The sequence below is a fragment of the Microcaecilia unicolor genome, chromosome 3 (genome assembly GCF_901765095.1).
Source record: "Microcaecilia unicolor chromosome 3, aMicUni1.1, whole genome shotgun sequence".
NCBI classification, from domain to species: domain Eukaryota; kingdom Metazoa; phylum Chordata; class Amphibia; order Gymnophiona; family Siphonopidae; genus Microcaecilia; species Microcaecilia unicolor.
In genome coordinates this window covers 317,960,766-317,968,717 of record NC_044033.1, presented here as the reverse complement: position 1 = coordinate 317,968,717, position 7,952 = coordinate 317,960,766, and the positions used below count along the sequence as shown (strand labels likewise).

The window sequence follows — 7,952 nt, the reverse complement described above, 5'->3', positions numbered from 1 at the left end:
TTCTTTTAGAAACTAGAATTACTAATTATATCTCCTCGAAGTACCACCTTCACCGCTTTCCAGAATACAATTGGGTTATCATCATGCTCTGCATTATACCTATGCCAGCATTCTAATAGATAGTCAAGAAACCTAGCATTGTCGTATAGACCTAAGAGAAATTTCCACATTAAATGCCCCTTCTCATTGCTGGCATCCACCCAATCCACCCATAACACTGCGTGGTCAGAGATTTCGAAAGGAACCTTCCCCCACCCTTGAATGGATGTCATTAAGGGGGGAAACAGTAAAATATAGTCAATTCGAGAGTGTGTACCATGTGCCTGGGACAGGTGGGTATAATCTCTTTCCCGAGGGTGTAAAACTTTCCAGATGTCTAAAAGGTCTAAAATCTGACATAGGAGTGGGAGACCTCTGTTAATACTGAAACGGTCATGGCTAACAGGAGCTGACTTATTAACAGAAGGGTCCCATACCCCTATTAAAATCTCCACCTAAAACAATGGGAAGGTTACCAAACTGCAACAAAGTATTCTGTAGTCTCTGATAAAAATGAGCATCATAATGATTGGGAGCATGAACATTGCACAAAAGTTTACAAAGAACGAATTGCCCCTCCATGTCTTCCTGTAACTGTTGTATTTGTGTCACCTTCCTCTTCCACAACAAAATTGCCACTCCTCCTTTCTTTCCCCTAGCTTGGGTTGCAACACAGGTCCCCACCCACCAAGTTTTTAATTTCTTGTCAAGATGTCAAGTTTTCAGATGTCAAGAGATGGGTCTTCTATAGAAAAGCCACATCTGCCCAGTGTCTCTGCAGGACCTGACAGATTTTTTTTACATTTAATGGGCAAAGAGATACCCCCCTCATTGCACGAGATGAAGTAAACCATATCATCCTATAAAGGTCCCAGTAACCTCGCTCCTACCCAACGAAGACACGGAGGAAGGGGTGTCCCAGCTGCTCCCCGCCCAATCAATCTCCACTCTCCTAACCTAGGCAGCTTCACTCAGCTCTAAAGTGTGCTTACTCATCATGAAATCAACAGCCTTCAAGAAACTAAACAAGTTCCACAACCAGGTTTTTAACTTATCACATACATACCCACTGTGCATTACCCCTCCCCCCATCTGCCCCAAACTCAAACTATAGTGTTCCGCCTGAAAAGGGAACAGGATTTACTCAAACATCCCTTCCTCCTCGCCTCCAACTCCGAACCCCACCCCCTAGACTCGTACCAACCAACCCTCCAAGTCCCTGGCCCTAAACATGTTCCACTCTCACCAAAATGACCCCCCCCCCCCCCCATACCCAATAATCCATGTGAGGAATTAAGCCCCTAACACATAAAATAGTAAAAAAAAACCCTCTAGGATGGAGTGTGAGTCCTCCCCAAGGCAGGTCAAACTGAGAGGCATGCTCCACAGTTGGCACCAGACCAGGCGTTCTCAAAGTTGAGGGACCCTCTTCACTGGAAGACTGCCGAGACGAGTTTGTCCTCTTCCACTGATTCCTCATTATGGAAAGATGGGGCAAGTGGTGGGGAGCGTCCACTCCCTGGGCAAGGTTCTGATGTCCTCGGAGGCAGGTGTGGATCTCCTGGTACTAGCATAGTGGTACACCCTGACCCCTTCAAGGCCTCTGAGGTTGAGCCTCGGATGCAACCTTGGACCCTTTATCCAGCTCCAAAATGAACTTCCTTGCTTCCTTCAGGGTAGTCAAGGATCTCCGCCTGCCATTCACCATCACCACCAGTTTGGAAACTCCATCTGCAGGCCTCTATTTTGTAGCTCCCAACTTGTAGGGAAAAAGTTCCTTGCGTTTCCGTATAGTTTACAGACTGAAGTCTGGAAAAATCCGAACTGCCGCTTGATCATAAGAACAAACTTTAAGCTATCTCGCTCTCTGAAGTACTAATTCTGTTTCTTGATAGTGCAATAGCTTAACCACAAAGGCCTGTGGGGGAAACATAGATACCGGCCGAGGCCACAGTTCTCTATAAGCTTTCTCAATTTCATACATTGGCAATGCAGTTGTCTCAGGGAAACAAGAACAGAGCAGGTTTTGAACATAAATCCCAGAATCTGTACCCTCTCTGCCCTCCAGGACTCCGAGGATCTGCAGGTTAGACCTCCTGCTCCTGTTTTCCTGATCTTCCATTTTGTCTATCAGGTAGTCCACTTGCCTTTGCAATGTGCACCTAGAGGATTTTTCCTCCGCCCCATCCACTTCCAGCATTAGAATTGGAATCCAAACAAGTGGTAAGGGCTTCAAATCTGTCCTCTAGTCTTGTCACCACTAAATCCACTATTTTCGTCTTGGCCTCCCAAATTATTTTGAGAACTAGGTCCCATATGGCTTCAGGTGTCTTAGAGTGAGCGATCTTACCAGGGACAGTGGAGGGGTCCAGAGATGGTACCTTAACCCGGCTACAAGGGCTTTTACCCGTATGTCCGGATTTTGTGGCATACATGTCCTTTATACAGACCAGGGTCTTTGGTCTAAGTTGTTTAAGCATGGTACTGCAAGTATGGGATAAGACTTGAGGGCTGTCAATGGGTGTCCAGAAGATGGGGCTCCAGACCGGCTTCAAACCGAGGAGCTAAAACCTGCTCCCACTTCTCATGAGGTGGTGCCCCACACCGGTCTGCCAAGATGATTGACTCGGAGACTTGCTTCATGTGGTACTCTGGGGTCAGGTAGCTGGAAGCACAGGGCCTCTCACAGCGATAGGAAAGAGCTGCTCTGCCTCCTCTCAGCTGGACCCGCTATACTTCACTTGCAAAATTTGAGGTTTAAGCAGTGACTTCCAGACAATACTCTTCTGAGAATATTTTGTAGCTTCTCATCCTGTTAACTTTACCTCCAGACCCCTGACAGTACCAATACTGTAGCAATCCAGTGCAAGAGAACAAAATCAGATTATACACTGCAGTTTGTAGGAGCCTGACCTCACATGTTCCTATGTATTTTAGAGTTCCGCTAGTTTTTGGGCTGGTCTTATTATAACACTGTAGAGACCAAAACAAACTGGATAATCAAAGGTGCTTCAAGACAGGAAGGTTACACGCTCTAGGATCTACTCACTACTCAGGAAGCAGTCGGAGAGTCCGTAGCTATCTTGTGCAGCACCACTTGCAAACTTCCAACCACTGCGGACCTCCCATATGTCCTGCAGCTGTGAGTACTGAGTTTGCTCCACTCCCTGTTCTCTCCAGCATCATCCACTGCACAAGAGACCACCCTCAGCACAACAGACCCAGTCCGCAACGCCTCACCGGAGCTTTGGCCTTGTGCACCAATGGCTCAGCGGGCCGCCTATGCCACCCAGACCCGGGCTGTTCTGCCCTGCACAGCGTCCGGGATTCCCAACTGCGTCCTGCTGCTGGATTGCCGGTATTCTGCAACTGGCTGGCACTCGGAGCAAGTGAAATCTGCCCTGGGGGGGGGGGGGGGGGGGCCCACTGGGGGTGAATGGCGGGAGGAAGAAAAGTGGAACTCTACTTACTGGCAGCTATCTTGATCGTGAGCTCCGCTGAAAATCCTTCTCGCTCTTTGTAACTGTCCTCCAGAGGATTGTTCTGGCTCTTGATGTTACTGTTAGACATAAGACCAAATGTTATGTTATATAAGATACTAGCCGGGGAAGGTAGTGACAGCTATGATGCCCGGGCCACAGGGCCCCTAGGAGGAGGCCCTATGTGGCCACCCCTGTCTAAGACCGGCCCTACAAGAAGATATGTTGAAGTGAATTATATTGTTTAATCACTAGGAGAAAAAGAAGCACACAAAGCTGAGGTTGTGCAGAATGATACATTTTGATTAAATGGGGAAAATGTTTCTGTTTATGGTTGTAGATTGGAACAGATATCAGAGCTTTTCACTCTATTTTCAGAGGATTTTAAAATGTATAGATCCACTCTGAATTAAACTTGGTAACAAAATTGTTTTAATCAATTCTTGATCTCTGCTGCTTACACCTTTAGACCTAACTGGTATTCTCTGCCTCCTCAGTGCTCTTTTCCAATTGTCTGATTTGTATTATCAAGGACTTAACATGTGGTTTGCACAGAGTCAGGGTGTCACGGAACACCTTAGCGTTACCCCTAGCACCTGGGCCACCTAGAGGGTCTGACACAGTACTGCCTAGGCCCGCCTGCATCTGTGCATGTGCCCCTACACTGGCATACCCTCCATCCGCCTGCTGTGTCCGACTTGCCTCTGGACCAGTTCTCCCACCCACAAGTTATTCCCCCGCTGGTTTCTAGGAGCACTGGGGCCACAATCCTAGAGGTGCCACAGTTCCCAGAAAACACCCATAGACCGAGAACACAAACTGTCAGGATTCTTAGTCCAGGACAACAGCGCTAATAAACTAATAGGTTTATTACAAAAATAAAAAAAAATAGAACAGTGGTAAAAGTTTGAACAGGTAAAATAACAAGGATTTAATGCTAAATCTAACTAACACTCGTTACTACCAAAGTAGTACCTGTTGAGATCAGGAAAAGAAACTGCACATAGGAATTGAACAGGGTCTCGGACTCTCTGTGCAGAGGTCTACTCCCTTCACACTCCCAATTGAGACTGAGGAGTTCTAGCACATTTTGAGCTAGGTCTTTGGCATCAGGGCCAATCAGGGCACTAAGGATGTTTGACCAATGACACTGTAGGTTACTTTTCTCCTCAGGGGTTTTCCTCTTTTCTTTGGGGAAGGTAAGCTACAATGAAAACAGACTTCTGTTACAGGTATAATACAGAGATCAGACACTACCAGCTGGCCAATCAAGGGAAATACACCAAAGGGAAGAAAAGTGTCATAGAGCAGCATTACAAATCACAAAACATGAAAGTCCCCAGTTTTACCATACAGAGCTTCCTATCTGATTAAATCACTTTCCATGTGGTAGATTTTTTAGCCATCTGACGGCCTGATGCACAAAAGTCCCCTGAAAGAACTGTTCGCTATTTCTACCGTGTTAAAAATTACCGTGGTGGAAATAGTGAGCATTTTAAACAAAATTTAAAAACTCGAATGCAAATGAGCTGCATGGACTTTTAGCATGCAGCTCGAGTAGGATAAGTGCCAGGGCAATTGCAGTGCGCATGCCCAGAACAGTCTCACTACACACAGCTTTTGTACATACCACAAGCTGGCATGTATGAAAGCTGTGTGTAAAGCAGTTGGCACAAAATACCAGCATAATTCATGCTTTTATCCTGCTGATAGGATTATCATTGGAGTTTATTTGTCTTGGCACTGGATTTCCTCCTGTGCAACAGCCCCTAGGAACACTCACCAGACCAGGATAATCATTGTAGTTCAAAGTGAAATGGCCAGAAACTCACAATTGCTCCTCCAATTATTATTTCTATCATTTCCACATGAATTCTGTTGAAGTTGCTGTCTTTAAATTGTTTCAGCTTACGTATTTAAACCTTCTGTGGGGGATGAGACTCAGAGTTCGTGAGTCAAGTGGCCATTGTTTGCCAGCTCGCTAGCATCCCCCCCCCCCCACCACTATTCCCATTTTCACCAATCGTTGCCCCTTCACTATTCTTCAAGATCATTCCTAAGAGATTCTAATCTCAACCCAACCACTGATAGTTTTGCTACTTCCTTCACCACTCCCATCCAAAACGTTTGAGGCATGACTGTCATATGTGTAGAAAAACCCTCTCCACTGAGCAACCCTACCAATGATCTGAATCTGAAGCTCCTGCGTAAATTCATTTAAATCCAGCTGTGGTTATATATCATTTATATATAATTTTGTATGCATCCTGTTGACCAAGCCACTTGCTCACTTCCTCAAAAGCATGTCTCCAGTCTTTTCAGATAGCTTTCCCTCCAAATCCTTTCCCATTTCAGCATGAACTTTAAGTTTTAGCAGCACATTTTTGTGATTGCCCTCTTGAAATTAGTTCTGGATCTCCACAATCTGATTCACCTTCTAACCAGTGGCATAGCCCCAGAGGGGGCCCCTCCAGAACTGCAGCACCCCTTTGCTGGTGGGGATGCCGAGGTACCGCCAGCCAAATAAATACAGTGCTGCCACTCACTCCCCTCTTTCTCATGCTGCTTCCCTTCTGGTCTGTGCATGCTGGGACTTCTTGTGCATGCTCAGACCAGGAAGCAGCACAAGGAGGAGAGTGGCAGAACTGTAGTTATTTGGCTAGTGGGGCCTCAGCATCCCCGCAAAGGTATGGTTAGCATCAGTGGTGTGCTGGTAAATGTTTAACAACAGGCTCTCTCCCCGGTCCACCTCTGCACCCCCCCCCCCCCCCCCCGTCCACCTCTGTGCCCTCCCCCCCAAATTGCAGAGCTGGCTATAGCCGGGTAGAGAGCCTGGGGGGGGGACAATGCATTACTCCAGGAAAAAAAAATTAAATGATCCCAGGTTCCAATCTAATTCATGTTTAATGTGGGATAAAATACCATAAATAAGTAAATAAATATAAACTTTTAATGTTGAGCACCTGATTCTCAAAGTGGACATATTCCAAACACTATAATGAAAATAAAATGATTTTTTCTACCTTTGTTGTCTGGTGACTTTGTTTTTCTGATCATGCTGGCCCAGTATCCGATTCTGCTGCTATCTGTCCTCTTAACTCCGTTTCCAGGGATTCCTTTCCATTTATTTCTTTACTTTACTTTTCCAGGATCTCCCCTTCCACCTTCTTCTGTGGCCAGTATATCCTCCATCTACTTTTCCAGCATATCCAGTGTCTCCCCCTGATCTCCCCTTCCACTTGGCCTCCTCTCCAGCATCTTCTTTCTGGCTTTCCTTTTAGCCTTCTTTCCCTGTGTGTTGGCCAGACGAGCTGTTGCCTCTGAAAGCATCTCAAGTTCATCTTCATCCATATCAACTGGATCAGGCCTGGCTGGTTTTGTTTCTGGGTTTGGATCAATTTCTCCAGGTTTAAGTTTCCGAGGATCATCTGCTGTTTCTTCTTCATTATCTCTCTGTGCAGCTTTATCTAGTAGGAATTCATAATGTTCTAAACACTGTGCAGCTGTTCTTCAGATGATTGGTGCTATGGTTCTCCACTGGGTTGGCATTAGTTTGGCTAGATGTAATAAGTATTCCTCTTCTTCACTTGACCATTCTGTCTTTTTGATGCTTTGATCCAGCCATCAAGCTTTACACTGCTTTGCTGATTTTCTGTGTAACAAGGAAGCTATTCGAGACCACTGGTTTTTGCCATATTTCATAACAGCTGCTGTAAGAATTTCATCCTCGGTGTTGCGCCACACCCCGCCCTTTATCAAAATCCACGGCATGATTGCGCCCACTTGAAGAGTTCCAATCAGCCAACGGCCGTCGTTAGAGAAACGGAACGTGCGACGACTCAAGTTAGAACTGCCCCCTTCTTGGCAGCAGGAAGTGCGTGGGAGGGAGGGTGCATCCGGCAGACAGATCTCCCCGCTGGAAGTAACACAACACAGTACTAGGGAGAGTAACGCATTACCACCATGTTGCGCCGCCCCTAGGAGCCGGCTCGCCTGCAGGAACAACCGGCTCGCAAGAGCTTAAAAAATTTAACAACCAGCTCTTGCGAGCCGGTGCAAGCCGGCTCCAGCACACCACTGGTTAGCATGCATGTAGGGCAGAGACAGGAATACAGTGCCTCCCCTTATTCCAGGGCTGGCTATGCTTCTGCTTCTAACTCCCCAATCCTATACCCCATATCCTTAATTTTCATGAAATGTTGCACTTGCATCAGTGGTAGAAATCCCCCACCATTAGCTCAGAATTGTCCTGAAGTTCACTAAATAATAAAATTCTGTCTTCTGCCATCAGGTGCCAAAACTATGATATCCATTTCTGGACCCATTGATTAAAGATTCCCTTCTCCCTTCCTGGAGCAAATGAGGCTTATTTTCAAAGCACTTAGCCTCCCAAAGTTCCATAGAAACATATGGAACTTAGCCTCCCAAAGTGCT

The 7,952-nt window shown here is 46.2% G+C and overlaps 1 pseudogene; it reads right to left on the bottom strand.

The window, feature by feature from the left end:
- Window positions 1-3,501: 3,501 nt before the first annotated feature.
- LOC115464642 lies at window positions 3,502-7,289 on the bottom strand (annotated as a pseudogene).
- Between the last annotated feature and the right edge of the window lie 663 nt (window positions 7,290-7,952).